This window comes from Ambystoma mexicanum, chromosome 10 (assembly GCF_040938575.1).
Source record: "Ambystoma mexicanum isolate Mex_15411 chromosome 10, UKY_AmexF1_1, whole genome shotgun sequence".
Classification (NCBI taxonomy): Eukaryota; Metazoa; Chordata; class Amphibia; order Caudata; family Ambystomatidae; genus Ambystoma; species Ambystoma mexicanum.
The window spans coordinates 468,699,906-468,717,664 of record NC_090932.1 but is presented as its reverse complement, the minus strand read 5'-3'; positions in this window follow the sequence as shown (position 1 = coordinate 468,717,664).

Below are 17,759 nucleotides of genomic sequence, written 5' to 3'. Positions count from 1 at the left end.
ATACTAACTACATTATCAGTGCTCCAGAGCCTGGGTGAACTTGGTTCTTACACCAAACCACTATATAACTTGCAGAGACGTAAGAGCACTGTCTTTCAAGAACCTCTCACCAGCAGCAGGACCCACTCCAAACGACCATGAGCAGCGCACTGATCTGTATATTCTAGTGCTCTACCCCCGTTCTCGTACATTTTGAGGTTAGTTTCCGGCTATAGAAAATTGGACTGCTTTTGCAGTCATCCTACCAAATCAGAAAACTACCTCTTGTTGGTCCATTAATCCTTTCCCCAAACTCTGCCCTCCATTTTCCTCCTTTCACTGAACAAAGGACTCTCCTGAGGTATCCTCATTCACGGAGAATGGGCCTCATTATAAGTTTGCCAGTCGGATAACAAGGGTGCCGGTAAGCTCACTAGCACCCTTGTTTCTGGACCGGCAAACTAGGTGTCAGCCTGCCTTGGCCGCTGTGCCAGACAGGTCGGACCCTGCCAGGCGGTGCGGCCATGGTAGACAGACTGTTCACGGAAGCACCGTTAGAAACGGTGCCGGTGCTTCCGAGCCCCCACTCCCATAGAATCCTAAGGGACATTATGGGACTCTATGGGAATGCGGACTTACATTTTAACAGTGTCTGACTCCCCAGGCCGCCTGACTTGTAATAGCCCGGTAGCACTGGGAAGTCAAGCGCCTGTAAAATATTATGATTCTGCCAGCAACCTGCCCGTAGCACAGGCAGGGTTACCACCAGATTCGTAATGAAGCCCAGTGCCTTCATGAGGCCAGGCTAAAAATGGTTCTGTAAAAATGAGAACCTTATAAGGACATAGTTCCATGAAAATGTATTTGCATGCTTCCAACCAATGTTTAAATGCCGTAAACGGGTTAGGGCAAGAGGATTAGGAACATCCAAAATCACAAGACAGACGCAAAGATAGGCCATTGTATGTCCAACCTCCGGAATAAGAGAGAGCAGCTTCGCAGGCAAGCAAGATACATTATACTGCTGAGGTCCAATAGGGACAAGATGAGCTCATTTTCTACCGCGATACGGTTTGTCTTTAAGCCAACCTCGTAACCTTTCCTTGTTTACCAAGAACGGACTGGCGTGCCTATGTACTGTGAAGGGTGTCTGTAGTGCTTTATTCTCTCTGATAAGCATCTTTGTACTTACACTTCTAAAAGATATGGACCGCACTTCAAACCACTTAACAGACACGCCGTGTACTTTATGAATACTTAAAGAGAAGAAACAGTCTTTATATGATATCGTGTGCACAAAAGAACGTGTGTCTTACTTTGAGTGCAGGTTAACAAGTGCTGGAAGTAATGTTTCTTCCAGCAGCACACCTTAGCTGCCCCACCGGGTACATTAACAATGACTAAATATGACTTGGGCCACTACAGCCTCCATTCGTATTTGAGTCAATGTTTTATTCGAACATGACGTGAACTTGCAAACTTGATCAACTGTATGTATGAAATACGAGACTGTAAGGAAGCACAACTAAAAAAAACAAGAATGTTTTCAAGGCATGTGAAAGACAACGATTAAACTGCAACACCTAATGTCAAGCACTAAGGCTTTCCAAAGTGTCAGACCTGGATATGAAACCCACGGCCAGCATAATGCTTAAAACTAGATGAAGAAAGCACCATGGCAATATTTGAAAGTCAAGCACAAGATCTTAAGTAGAACCGTCCTTTGGAATGGGAGGAAGCATAGAGACATTCTAAGATGGAAGGGCATTTCTGACTAGTCTAAAAATCAGATGTGCCACTGCAATATTGGCATTCTTGCAGGCTGGGATACATTGCATTTGTTTGGAGGATAGAACAGCGATTCACGAATTAGCAATGACACATTTGCAATTGATCAAACAGCCCAGTACCATCGTGTGCTGCTTAGCGTGTATAAGAGGCAGCTCAATTCACAGGTGTTATACAGCCCCGAGTGGTCTAGTATAGTGCATCACTGCCAATTTGGCATTGGCCCTGCTGTACTGTTAAGGGGGTGAACTAAGAAAAATCAGGCTAGAAGAAAGTTCTGACAGTGTGTTATCAAGACTGCCGTAGGTACAGTAAGCATGACAGGGGAACACACTTTGTGATATGACACCTTGTCCCTTCACATGTCTCAGAAAGTCTCCATGTGATACAGGATGCCATACCACAAAGGGGCCTTGATGATCTCTGTCATTGTATGTAAACATAAGGTGTTGCTATTTATCCCTGGAAATAACTGGTCTTGAGGGGATCAGGTCTGGAGTCTAAGAATGTGCAGAAGAGTGTCACCGACTTTGGCTTGAACTTGCCCACAATACAGCTGCAGGCCAGGCCCAGTGGCCACATTGGATATACTGGTGTACCTGGGACATGGCTAATGGCCTTTCCTGGGAAATGTAGCCGCTGATCATGGCTGATGGATGTGCTCCTGGCAAAGTGGTAATGTAATTGGGCACATCAGGTGGCTTGGACTGCCTTTGGAATTGCAAAGGTAATGTACAGTGGTCACACTATGTGACTTGGCTTTAGGCAAAGTGGCCTCTGTCCATGGACACAGGCCATTCTGAGTGAGCACTTTAAGTGACTTTGCATTCAAAAGAAAGGAATGTATATTGTGGTGCAACACAAATGTCTGCCACGTGATTTATTTGAAGATTTGTTGAAAGCATCAAGCATCACCTCTGCAGTCTCTTGCCACAACGGCAGAACTGCATGAGGAATAAAGAGGGATAGAGAGCAGTTGGGCTGGGCTGGTGCTAGAATATTTGATGTATTAAGCAAAGTACTATTTCGAACAGCCCTCCTTTGAAAGTCTAGCAGCTGCTCAGATGGTCCTGGACACTGTGATGGATATCCATTTGGGAAGGGTTTAGAAGCTGTGACTTTTTAGATGTATGTTAATTGAATCAAATAATATAGGAAATTCCACCTCAGAAAGGGTAATCTGCTAATCAGATTCCCCATTCGTAAACTCCATGCCATAAACATAGTGTACACCGGCAACCAGCTGCCTCAGTATACTGATCTGCAGTGTCTGCTCTACCAGTGGCACAGAACAGATACAGAGGAAGGTCAAAGGTTCTCCATTGACAACCAAGTAGGCTGCATTTCAGATATGCACCCTGTTACCAAAACTACAAACTATAAGACTAATGTACTGGTGGCAAATTAAACTGTAAATATAAGCCATACCTGAGTTTAACGGATGGTGGCCTAAATCTCTCACAGTTATCCAAGCCACATTAATTTTATATCACACATGGGTCAGCTGTGTGAGACCAGCTCATCTGTGAAAGGATTATGTGTATTCTCTCCCCAGGCAGGCTGGACATTGCTACTGCTTGCAGAAATGTATCCTGATGGGATTGCCTTTCTTTGTTCCTTTGCAGGGGCAGGTAACCCCTTCGCATAGAGACAGCCACTCCACAGTAAGCTGGCCTGGGATCAGGAATCGAAGGACACACCTATTCACAAAAGGCTAGGCCTCAAACGAGGGTGCTGCATATCTAAAGGCCTTTGATTCTATTGAGAAAAGATGGGGTTGGGTTAGTGTAGACAGAGGGCACTCTTTTCAGTTGCCTGGACCATCTTGTTTCTATCTGCCTCGATTTTTGTTTCCTGTCCCCTCCACTTCCTCTAGAACAAAGCATGTTGGGAGTGATGCCAAAAGGCAGTGTCCACTTGTTCCTAGAACAGGGGCTGGGCCGCTAAATCAGGAAATACAGGGTTTCCACACTTCTTTGAAACACCTTTTGGACTTCAACACTTGATGATTTCATTGAACCACGTTGGAAAAGAAGTCCTTTCAAAGTCCTCCAGTTGGACCATTGGGGGTGAACCTGTTGCTATAACCAGACCTGCCCCTCTGTACCAGCTACAGCAGAACCCAGGACCTCATTGTGTCGAAGGACCCCTGCAGTTGTGATCTAGCCTCCCTTTTGTTTGGGAGCCCGAGAACAAGGACCCATGTTGTCCCTGAAACCCTGGAGTGGGACTCGCAGAAATATGAGGAATGATCTGCAACTGGAGCAATACCTGCCTCTCTGCCAGCCACAGTAGTACGCAGAACTTCACTATGTTGAAGGACCCCAGTACTTGTGTGCCAGCCTCCTCATGTTTGGAAGCATGAGAAAATGACTCACCTTGTCCTCAAGCACCAGGATTGGAACTCACAAAACCCTGAGAGCCAAGATATCCGGCATCCTTGTGTTTTCATCATTGAACTGCTTGGAGCTATGTTCCAAGAACCAAACGACTAGGACCCACTGAGGCTGCCTTGTGCAATCTCCTGATCAGTGAATCGCTCGCACAGCACCAGGAAGTTCGGTTTGGTGCTGTCGGAACACCAAAATATGCAAAAAAGATACAATTGACTGCAAACTTCTCCCCAATGGTCCATTTCTGGGCTCTAGTGACGAGTATGGTCACTTTTATCCATTTTGACCCAAGTACATATCCTTCTCAATTGCATCGTGGTTATTACTTGACTTACACCCCTGAATCATTACTCAGTGTGCTTTATTATGCTATCTTTGCTCATTCTGTGTTCTTTCCAAAGGAGTGGGTTTTGTGTAGTATTTTTCTAGTTAGTTATTATTGTACATCGTGTGTTCAATTAACATGTATATATTTATTATAGAATGATGATTGGACAGACCTTTATTTTGGACTGTTATACGTCACTGTTTTGGTTGCAAATGAACCATATAGAAACTCCTCTTGAGAGGATAGACTCCCCTTGGGTCTTGTTTCGGCAAAAGACAAAGGCGATATATCTCTTAACTGTGCCTATTTTACCTTTATGGTTGTGCTGGTCCTTAGTTTAGTGTAGAAGTGTGAGGGCTGAGTAGGCCCTTTACCCTCTGCTTATCCTTGTACTCCTTCAGGGCAGAAGTCAATTCATCACAGACACATCTGATGACGGCAAGAAAAAGGTCTAGGTGATGTATCCATTTAATTTAAACAAGTTCTGGATGATAGGTCAGCAACATCACATTTTCCCACATTGGCTTATAGCCTACTCATGTAACCATACCAACAGCAGTCTCACTGCTGCCCCTCAATTAAGGTGATCTCAGAAACCGTAAAAAATAATTACAACAATTGCTGTTTGCATGATTCACAGACAACAGCAGGATGAAGAAAGCAAACTCTGCAGCTGCCATCAGATATGGCATTCAGAATGAAGGATTGTAGTTATTTAAAGTCATTTGAAGTGGGAATTGATGTTAGGTCTGGATAGATCTGGTAGCCTAAAACTCCAAGCACTTGGTGTTCAAAGACTTTGTGAGTGTAAATGCATGCTTTTGAAGTTGGAATGGTTATTGTGAAAAGGAGAGATAGTTCAGAAATTGAGTGAGAGACAATACATTTAGAACACAGTAAAAGTGAGACCGAAATGGTTGAAGAGAATGGGAAAAGAAGGAGAGACAGCACAAGATTGCAATTTAATACTATCTTTAAATATCTACGAACATTAAACATTGCAATTTTAGGGTTTCTTAAAGATTCGTGCAAATAATAAATATAGTCTCCATCACTTCAAAATGAAACTTAACTCACACTACACCATTGCTTTAGAACACTCACTTTAAATATGAAATTCTCCTGATGATGACCATCCTATTTTAGAGAAAGTTAGAAATTAAGACACAAGAGTGTTTGACAATGAGAGAGAGAGAGAGAGAGAGAGAGAAAGAGAGAGAGAGAGAGAGATTGAGAGAGAAAGAGAGAGCGAGAGAGAGAGAGAGAGAGAGAGAGAGAGAGAGAGAGAGAGAGAGAGAGAGAGACTTACAAGAGAGTGAGGGGCTGATTCATGGAATTATGTGCGCCGAAAAAACAGGCTTTGTGCGCCATTCTGCTCACAAATCCCCAATTGTGAAACAGGGATTTGCGGGCAGAATGGTGCACAAAGCCTTTTTTTCGGCGCACATAATTCCATGAATTAGCCCCTGAGTGGCAACATGAGAGGGAGGAAGGTTTATTACTTCCAAGTTACTGCCACTTAACAACACTTTGAACTTTAGACTTCTAAGTCCAAAGATCCACACATTCGTGATATTATGATGACCTTTTCAAGGAATGTTTTACTGTTGTGAAAACATCATACTGTTAGTTGTCACATAGATCATCTAATGTACATGTGTTAATGGTTCCATGTTTTGCTATTTCTCAAGCAACTGCCAGCCCGTTCTCTGGAACTTTAGTGCCTAAGGGACGTTTCTTGGCTAACTGCAGTACTGTTTCAATACTGGCAATGTTAGGCAGTGTCAAGAGCCAAGGAATGAGACGTGAACACATAGGACTCATGGTTTTGTTTAGAGCCTTCAATTAAAATGAAAAAGGGTTGGAAAATGCCTCAGGGTCCCTAATCTAGGAGGTATTTCCCTACCTCAACCAAAACTAAGGGTCCTTCCAGTGTCAAGATGTCCAAAGTAAATGTACGTCCTGTGTCAAAAATCCTATCCTCACCCTCACAATCTAAAACTAACTCCAAGGTGCTAAGTGATTGTTGCTTCTTCTTCAAGTGCACACATATTCAAATTTAACACATAAGTTCATACTCAAAGACAAAAGTGCCAAATGGTTAATGTTCACAGCCCCAAGGAATGACCCTATTCCCCAGGCCCCTAGACCAGGAACTGCAAAGTTAAAAGCAAAAGAATAATCCAAGTTCCTTGTAGTTCAAGAGGACAACTCCTTCCTCTTTTGGTGGTAATCTGCTCCCTTCCTCAGGTTTCTCCAAATTATCAATGTTTACAGCTCCATGGAATGACTCTCTGCACCATGTTTCTTTTCAGGAAATGCAAAATTCCAAACAAAAGAATAATCCAAGTTCTTTTGTAGTTCAAGAGGATAACTTCTTCCTCTTGTTGTAATACACTCCCGGGGAATGGCTCCCTTCGTCAGGTTTCTCTCCACATTGAAGATTACACAAAACCCTAAGGATTTGGGTCTTCCTTGGGATTCTCTTTTAACTGTACTGCAATTTGTTTGTGGGTCTCAGATTCACAGGATACCTGGTATACTCCCCTGACAGGTTTTCTTCCTAATACAAATGCAATTCAAAATCCACATGGGTCTTTCTTGGAATTCTCTTTTATAGTTCCTTGACTTGACTTTGGCTGGTATACTCTCCTTGCCAGACTTTCATGCGGCTTGTTCTACATACTTGGCTATGGTTTACACACCAGACTTTGCCTGGTATACTCTCCTGCCATGACTTTCATGCAATTTCTTTATATAGCGTGTGTTCAGTATGTTTGTATGAAGTTCATTCAGCTTGCTTTACAAAAGAGCTGGTGGACTCCCCTGCCAGGTCTTAACACAGAATGTCCCTTTAATTTCTCTCTTTTAGTTTTCCCCAAATACATATTGAGGGTCCCAGACCCCATTTCCACTGCCTATGGCCTTCAGTCTTTTGCCCAACAGTGCTTTGGTGTCCCACCCCTCTCCCTCGGCTCACCGGTATGCTTTCTGTGGTTTTGCAGCTTTTCCGTTTCGACGTTGGGCAGTTCTCTTGCTCTCGCATCTCTCATGGCTTCTGCAAGCACCATGGACAGGCATTTGGTTTTCGGTCGCTCTTCCAGCTCCCTCAGCACTCAGGAAGAACAACTTGTTTCCTCACATCCAGCCATGGCCTCCGCAGAGCTGCCCTTATCACGTTGCACAGCGGGTTTCCTTTTCGCTCTGTTCTGCCAACAATGTTGCCGGTACCTCGCCTCGCCTTGCACTGGAGGACTCCAAGTTTCCCTCTCCGGCACGGTTTTTAACTGTGCCGGGCCTATCGGATTGTCCCAACAGCTAGACTGCTGGTATTGGTTTTCTTTAGGAGTAATGATTACTACTCCTCGCCTCTTCCTCATCTCATTTTCTGTCACGTTGATTTCCATGTGATATTGAGGAGACTTGTGGTGGTTCTCTTTAGGAGTAATTATTACTACTCCTTGCCTCTTCCTCGTCACAGTTTATGTCACTCTGGTTTGTCTGTTCTATTGAGGAGGCTAGTGTTGGTTCTTTTTGGGAATAATCAGTGCTATTCCTTGCCTCTTCCCATCTCAGTTCCTATTATTCTATTTTCCATGTAGTAGTGAAGAATACTGGCTATAGGCGTAGCAAATGGTTGGCAGAGTCTGTTACAAAATGCCATCAGGGCATGAGGATGGGAGGGAACATCCCTAAAAGGGAATGGAGCATATGTGATTTCCTCTGATGATGCCATGTGATCCCCCTGAGGGTAGCCTCCACCCATGTAGTTCTCCCTCATATAGCCGCCCCCAGGGCCAGGATCATGTAGTGGCTGCCAACACCTGGCCACATGAGGAGGAGCTACCTCTGGTGAAAGAGTGGTGACATCCTCAGATTCTTTACAGCAGTTGATGAAGATTCAATTGCTTGTGGCTTAAGCTTTCCTGCCCAAATACAGGCAAAGACATTAGCATTGCGAGGGTCACATGCCAAAGCAGTTAAAGGCAAAAAAAGCCATCATCCCTCACCACTGCACCACACTGTATGATCTTGTGGCATGGAATGTATCATTATTTTGTGCATGTTTACAACACTTTTAATTGCATGAATGATGATGGCTGTTAGGGCGACGCTATCTCTGCAACCCTGAATGCTGGTATTGATAGGGCTGGTGGCGTTGGTGGGCTGGTGCTGCCACTGGCACTGTGAATGTTGATGGTGTTGGTAATGTTAACTGTTAGGTCCTGGGTGCTGGTGCTTGTTGAACTGGGCTGTGGGTTGTGGTGTTGGTGGATGCTGTCACTAAGGTCATAGGTGGCGGTGCTGCCTCTTAACCCCAGATTGATGTGTTCATCAGGTTACTTTTGAGAACAAAAGTGGTGGTGTTTGTTGGTCCAGCCCTTTCACTGAGAACATGATCTGTTAGGTTGGGGCTGTCTCTGCAGCGCTGAGTGATTTTGTTGGTGTCACCAATGTTGCTGCAACATTTATGGATGGTAATGGCTGTGCTGTCCCTAAGCTCTGGTTAGTGGAGTGGTTCTGCCCGTTAGGGCCTGAGTTGCGGTGTTGGCTACCCTACCAGCTAAGCACTGGGTGTTGGCAGGACTCACACTGCCATTACAGGCATGGGGGTTGGTCGGTGTGGTTCTGCCTCTGCAGGACATGGTGGTGGTGTTGTTTGGTTGAGCACTGTGGTCGGATTGAGGTGCAAGAGGGAAGGTGAGTGTGATCTGGTGAAGCAGCATTCAGTAAGGAGTGAGTGAAGCTTTGTGTGGCGGTCCGAGAGAGAGTATTTGCAAGCATGTGATAGAGCATGAAAATGTGTGCAAAGCAGCAAATCCTAAAGAATGTGTGCAAGTGTGTGAGAGATGAAGAGTATGTCAAAGGATGTGAGGGAGAATGTGTGTGTGTGTGTGTGTGTGTGTGTGCGTGGTTGTGTAAAGCAAGTGTGAGGATAGAGTGCCTGAACGTGTGCATGATGGAAGATGCAAATAGGGTTGATATTCACGCATAGGGGCAAGGAGACATATAGAGGTTCAGATTGACAGGGGACAAGAAAGTAAAACATCGGCAATTAAGTGTAAGTGGCATTAAGGATAGTGGGGCAACGAAAACATAAATGGTGACAGGTAAACTGCGGGGTGAAGAAAGGGTACTGCTGGCAGGTCTAGTTTTGCAGATAGCTATAATTTGCAGAAGTACATGCTACTAGTGTACAATGTAACAAAGTGCATTGATGAAAAATCAGACAGCTCCAGAACAAAAGATGTGTCAGCACAAGGATAAAGTTGACCAGTGCAGGCAAGGTCAGTTATTTGAGCAACAAACAAAAGAGAAACCATTGGCATGTTAGGGAAATGTTTAAAAGTCATCATAGTACCAGAAGGTATACGGCAGAGGCGTTATGATGTTAATGGAGAGGGAGTGTATGCTAAAACAATGGAAACATTAGAAAGTCGTTTTTGTCAAAGCACAACTATTGGTACTTTTTTCATATGCTCAGGGATGCAAGAAGTCTGTAAACAACTCAGTGGGTGCATTTGAGCATCTTTTTCTACGACATATATTTGCAGTGACCCAAGTTGATTACAGAACGATTCAGTTTATGAATTAACAAAACAAGGTACAGCAAAACACAAGATGGATTGTCGCTAACAAGTGCATACCATAGTGAGGGGAAAGGAGGAAACATTCTGGTGCATAAACATTGTTCATTCAAAGAATATGGAAGTAGAGTGACAATGGCATACACCAGGTACAAAAAAGGACAACATAAAAAATGGGGAACAATTAGAGATAGATAAGAACAAAATGATAGGTGCACAGCAAACTGTGTTTAGGATCATGGGCTATAAATACAATCAGTTTGCTTTCTTCATTAACAGCTGTTGATTTTTTTTTTATTGGCGGGCCGTGAATATTTCCCACGAATATGCAGGAGTGACCGAGCAAAGTGAAGGAGTCTGAGCCAACCAAGTGGCATTCAGGTGGTTCTCACTGAAGAATATTTTTAAAATATTGGTTAAAATTGGTGCATTTTACAACACAGTTTCTGTGAAAACTTTGGTAAGAAAACACACAGTTTATAGTCGATTTTATATGGTAACACATGAAAAAAGCCAACAGATGCAAGTCACCAACAGTGCATAGGAACATTTTCCAATATATTTCCATGGTGCCTTTGCCTACAATATATTAGAAACCCAAATAACGGATAGGGACTCCCCAGGTGATCTTCACACCAGAGAAAAAAAAGTCAATAAACAAACAAAAAGGGGTGAAGGGAAGAGCATATCTGAAATACTATATATTATATTAAATGCATTGCTACAGATGGTAGCTAATGAATGAAAACAAATAGAGCTCACACAAAAGAGTTAGATGGGGTAACTGAAATGAATGATACATGATTGCCTCATCATTCAAGAAAAAATATGATTCATACAAAAATGTATCAAAACTGTTGTGCCCTTTGGAGTAGCTACATGGAAAGTGGATAATGTTACCTTCTTTTGACATTGTCCCAATCTGGGAATGGATGATGTCTCCATGTGTCCTTGCAGCCGACGCCAATGCAAAAAATATGTATTTTTTCCTGTGACAGATCGCACATGACCGTGGGAGTTCATAAAAAAGGAAAAAAACTGTTGTTTTTCTTTCAAACATACTCTTTAGAGATGGAGAAGATATCGTTTTCAGGTCACTGGTCCTGATCAAAACAACGGTATACCCGGGTGTATGCTGAAACTAGACAGGAGGACGCATCAAGAAGCACTTTCAAATGCGCTTATAATGGAAGACACCAAGATTGATTCTTAAGCTGCCTCCTCTAGTTGACCTTGAATTGCACTATAGACTCAGCTCTACAGGAATTTGGGATAGTCATGCATCCTTCTTGGACCTGTTTTTAGATATTTGATTCATGATCATTCTCTATTTGGGATTAGGCACAATTTATGGGTGTGTGGTATTTATTCATTCTTATTGTGGCCTTTCCGTTTTTCAATTTGGGATTTATTTATTGAGTTTCACCTCGGTTCTGTATAGGGCACATTGATTTGCAGGATTACATTATGTTAGTATGATTGTTTTTATTGTTCTTTCAACACATTTGATACGTTTTTGAATGAATCATATTTATTCTTGAATGAGACAATATATTATATGTGTCTTTAGTTACCACTGTCTAACACTTTTGTGTGAGCTGTATTTGTTTTCATTTGTTAGCTGCCATATGCAGCAATGCACTTAATACAATACATAGTATTTCAGATATTATATTCCCCTCACAACATTTTGTTTATTTTTTGCCTACAATATATGCCACTATTAAAACATATTCATGTTGGTGGTGCCCATGCATGTCCAAGCAGGCTGCACCAATATATGTCAGCATTACTATATAAGCACATACTCCTATTGGCTTTGCCAATAGAAAAACATCAATATCAAAGTAAAAAAAAGAAAGAAGTCCAGACTGCATGCACCAGTGTAGGTCACTACAGCCATGTAAGAACACTCCTCATGGTGTCTTTACCCTTAAATCCAGTAACAAATGGCATGTCACATATATCCAGACTGGCTGCAACAATGTAGGCTAGTCTAGCCATGTAATCACATGCATCATTTATCTTTTACCCTTGATGTTCAGTGAAGAATACCATGCCACAATAAGAAAATGTATTCAGACTGGCTGCACCAATGGCAGTCAGTTTAGCCGTGTAATAACACTTATGCTTGCTTTGGCCATGATGTAAAGTAAAAAATGGCATACTTCTGTAGGAAAATGAATATTGACTGGTATACACACTATTAGACTCATCATGTTTGCCTTACCCTTCATGCCAGTAAAACATGTCAGGAAACAGTAAGAAAACATGCCTAGACTGGCTGCACCAATGTAGGCCAGTACGGTCACATACAAATAAAATCTCATCATGTTGGCTTTACACTTGATGCCAGTAAAAAATGCCATACTACACTAAGGTAAAAAGATACAGACTGGCTGCATCAATGTAGGCTGATCCACTCACTTAACATGACTACACTTAGTGGCATCTGCCTAAAGTTACTCCACGACTCTCAGCTTTGCTGTCATTTTTACTTTAGTCAAGACTGTCCAACTACTACCCCTGGGATTATCCCACACCTGAAATACGCCCAAGATAAAAAAAGCATATTTTTGATGTGAGAAAACCATTTAAGGCTCTTCCCTCAGTTCAAGGAAATGAGACAGCTGGTAAATCCTGCTTGCTATATCGGTCCAGGGCCAGGTACACTGCACTGCTTCCATAACAGAAGAAATAGGACTTAATGGTCCCCCTTGATTTTTCCAGTTTAATCACTACTTTATCAATCTGGGCCACCCAAATAGGGTACACCTAAAACATTACTCAAAGGGAATCAAAATTGTCAACATGCTCACTTAGGACACCTTCCCTTTCAGCCAAATTGATTTCTGCTTGGAATAGTTACGCGACCCCCAGCCTGAAATCTCTACACTGGCTCCCAGTGGCTGTGAGGATTAAGTTCAAAACCCTCTGCATTGTACACAAGGCCTTCTGGGGCCTGGGGCCTAAATACCTGCAACTCTCTCTTCCTAAATATCTTCCTTCCCGAGCCCTTCGCTCATCCATCTCCAACTCACTCAGGGTCAGCCGCTTCTCGAAGCAACGAGCTGGGGGTAGATCTCTCTCCGCGGCAGGAGCCTCCCTCTGGAACAGCCTTCCTGCCTCCCTGAAACTTGAGGAGAACCATCTCCGGTTCCGGAAACACCTCAAAACTTTCCTCTTTGCTTCTGCTTTCTCTCTCCCTCTCCCCTGCTAATTCTTCACTAAATTCTGCACTGAATCTGAAACTTGGCCACTCTCACTGACCTCGGTCCTGGGCCCAGCCACTCTCCACTTGCACTGCCTCCCTGGCAACCCCTGCACTGCGGGACTGTCTCTGTATCCCTACAGCCCCCCCTTCCCAGCGCTTGTCTGCACTTACCTTGCACTTGCCACCAGCTGGCCCTATTTATTTATTTATCTATTTATTTCTATTCTGCTTACCTTGTACTGCACTTTTCCCTTCCCCCTACCCCTGCACTTGCGCGGTCTGAATGACACCTGGCCTAGTAGGATCATTGTCTGTCCTCCCCCTGTTTCCCCCCTCTCTGCCTCGTCGCGCCTTGAAACACTTGTGTATAGGCGCGTTACAAATGCCATATCATATCATATCATCATATCATATCATATCATATCATATCATATCATATCTTATCAATAATGAGGACAAAACACCATTGACTTAGTTTTTCCAACATTCAAAATAAGTCATAGTTCTTTACCTTTGGCCAGAAAAATGGATAGAGATTTCTCTAGAACCTGCACAGTGGTTGCTATCAAAAACACATTGTCCATATAGAATAGGGCTGGATATTTACCAGAAGCCATGTTTGGGCAGTCTTGGCACCCATTCAATAATACATCAATTATCTCCTGAATATACATATTAAAAAGAAGTGGAGCCAAGGCACAACCCTGTCTAACTCCCATAGTTACATCAAATGAGTGGTCAGCTCACCACCTAGCCCATATCCAACACATGCAGTGGTATCTCAATATAAATGAATTATTATAGGGATCAGACAGGTAGGGGCCCTACGGGTTAGTAATATCTGCCACAGTGATACCCTTCAGACAGAGTTGAATGTGGTTTTTAAAACTAAAAATACCCTATACAAATTCATTTTCCACAAAACTGTGTACTTTTGAATTAGCAGAAATGTATTCAACACTGATCCAAGGTGCCTCTGTCCTTCTTAAGCCCTGCCTAAGGATCACTAATTATATTTTGTATGTCCACCCAATCTTGGATATGGTTCAGTATAATCTTGCCAAATAATTTACCAACACCATCTAAGAGAGAAATCGGTCAGTAATTTGAAGGGTTGTCACTATCTCATTTTGGGAATTTCTCAATTGGGACAATAATCGCTTTGGGGCAAGAATCAGGGGTTGTTCCTAAGGCAAGAATAGCATTGAAAACTTTACACAAAACAGGAGCCCAGACTGACACCTCATTTATAAACAAGTTGGTCGGTATTAAATCGGGACCAGCAGCCTTACTACTTTTCAAAGTAACCAGAGCAACTTCCACCTCTTTCACAGTGATATACAAAGATTCAGAATCAGACACAATTAATAAGACACAAGGAAGGGAAAGAGGGAAAGAATCACAATACAAGTCTGAGAAATGTAACCTCCAGGATTCACATCTAGTACAACATAAAAGGGACTGATCCGTTTTAAGGTCCCTATCAGAGTCCATTTTCAAGAAAAACGAATTGTCCCCTGATTTGAAGGCATATTGTAATGGTCCCCCTCTCTCTGCAGTTAACCCTTTCCTTTTGGAGGTTATCAAACTCTTATAGTTAGCTCCACGGGCACATAGCTTGGTCCTATCCAGCCCAAAGTTAGAGCTAACACAATTTTCAATGTCTTTTTTCTCTGAGCGACACTCACTGTTGTACCAGTCTACCTTAGCTATTCTTTTCTTCTTTATTACTTTAGCAGGGGCGGATACAAATGGAAGAATGTTTGATTCCATCTTTTCAAACTCAGCCAACAACGTGGTATCAGTTATATCTGCTTCAGATAAATGTTCTACTAGACTTACCATTTTCCCTTTACCCTTGATGCACAGTACAAAATGGCATGACACAGTGTGAAAACATGCCCAGTCTGGATGCAGCAATGTAGGCCAGTTTTGCCATGTAAGAACACTCATCATGTTGGCTTTACACTTGAAGCCAGTAAAAAGTGACATGCCACAGTATGAAAATATATCTGGGGTGGCTGTGTCAATGTAGGGGAGTCCAGCCACATAATAGCACTTACATCATGTGTCCTTATCGCTTCCTGCTCAGTAGAAATTGCCTTGCCACAGTAATAAATATATCTGGACTGTCTGTTCCAATATAGGCAATTATAACAATATAATTGGACTCAACATATTTGCTTTCCCTTTCATACAAGTAAAAATGTTATGCCAAAGTAAAAAAAAAACATATCCAGATTGTCTTCACCGATGTAGGTCAGTATTAAAAAAACTCAGCGTGTTTGCTTTACACTTGATGCCAGTGAAAAGTGCCATAGCCAGTAAGATAAATATATCCAAACTGGTTGTATACATGTAGGCCTACCACTCATTTAATACATTTATAACTTTTCCTTTATCCTTGATGCTCAGTAAAAATACCACAATAAGAAAATATTTCAAGACTAGTTCCACCAATGTAGGCCTATATTGCCATTTAAGAACACTCCTCATGCTAGCTTTAGTCTTGACACCCAGTAAATAATTCCATGCCACATTATGAAGGTATCCAGAGATTGGTACCACCAATGTAGAACCGTATGGGCACTTAAGAGAACTCATTGTGCTAGCTTTACCCTTAATTCGCTTTACAAATGCCATGATCCAGTCAGAATGTATGTCAAGACTGGCACCACCAATGTAGGCCAGTATGGCCAGTTAAGCACACTCATCATGCTGGTTTTTCCCTTGATGTCCACTAAAAATGTCATGCCACATGTTATGTTAGGTTATGTTATGTTATGTTATTTTATGTTATGTTATGTTCTGTTATGTTATGTTATTTGGCATTTATATAGTGCTGTATATATCATTGGTAAAACCTGAAAGAGCTGTGGGGTTAACACCCTTGTGGACCATAGTCCAGGTCAGTAGAGGGAGTAGGGTATCATAGGGTGCTTGGGTACACTCATTGTGTGTGCAGCTGATGCAATTGGCTGATGGTAGCTGCATGTTAGCAATAGGAGTGGTGGTATTGAGATCAGTTGAAAATGTGTGCAGTCAGGGGGTTGGTCTCCGAGACTGGATTCTGGCAGCGTTAGGCCCGTGTAAGACATTTATGTGTGCATCTAGGCCAATTTACCATGGGGTACAGCTGGATTCTAGCAGGATGCTGTGGTGTTAGTGGAGTGTTGTTCATGTGTGAGCAGCTAAGCCAAAATTGATCGAGGGCTGTAGCTGCCCTCTATTGTGTGTTGGTGTAGAGTAGAAAGTGAGCATAGCGATAGGAGAGGCAAATGTCTGGAGTGGATGTTTTATTCTTACAAGCCCTATGTTCTGGGTTTTGTTGCGCTTTATGGGATTGCAGCGTTAGTAGGGACTTTATTAGTGACTTATTAGTTGAATTCAGTGGTGTCACTGTTCGGTATTTCATTGAGCATATGTCTACAGGTTGTATGGTCTTTGCAGCCTTCGAAGGTCTTAATCGGCATTACGGAAAGAGAGAGGTTTTTAGAGCTTTGCGGAAGGCCATGTAGTCTTGCTTGTGTCGAATCTGCGGGGGGAGTGAGTTCCACAGAGTTGGGGCCACGGTTGAGAAGGCAGATCCTCCAATCCTAGTAGAGTTGGAGGATGGAATTACTAGTAAGTGGGCAGTTCTTGATCTTATGGTGTGCGGTGGGAGGTAAGGCTTTATCTTGTCTTATAGGTACATTGGGCCAGTCTTGTGCACTGCTTGGTGGGACAAGCTTCAAGGTCAGGACGTGGGTTTGTGCATGTTTTGTGAATTCTTAGGATAATTGAGTATCATCGGCGAAATTGTAGCAGGTGAGGTTGCGTGTGGAAATGATTCCTGTTAGAGTGGTAAGATAGAGGTGGAAAAGGAGAGCAGAGAGGCAGGCGCCTTGGGTACTCCAGTTTTTACAGCGCAAGCAGTAGGGACAAAAGGGGTGAGGAGGGTGATTTGTTTCCTGTTGCTGAGGAAGGAGTTAATCCATTTGAGTGCCGATCTACTGACTCCTAGGGAGTGCAGGCGGTCAAGCAGGATTGCATGGTTAATGGTGTTAAAGGCTGCTGACAGCCTTTGACATGTATTCTGCTGACATAGAGAATACATGTCCTGTCTGACTGAGCACAACTAGCTCTCCCACTATCATACCCCCTGAACCCCCTACAATCATCGGACCCGCTGCCCGGCACAGCCAGTGTACAGCATTCAAACTTTTACACTCTCACACTTTCATTTACCCACACACCAATACAACATCCATACACTCTCACTCTATCATTCAATCTCCGACCCATACATCATTCACATGTACACACAAACATACACTCTCTCATTCACACATGAACTTGCAGACACAAACCCTCAAATGCATGCATTCACACATAAATGCATAAATACATTTTTTCTTCCTGTAGTCCCGCTCTGGACTTCAAATGCTGCCTGCACCAAAGGACCTGCAGTTCTCTGCAGCACACAGCAG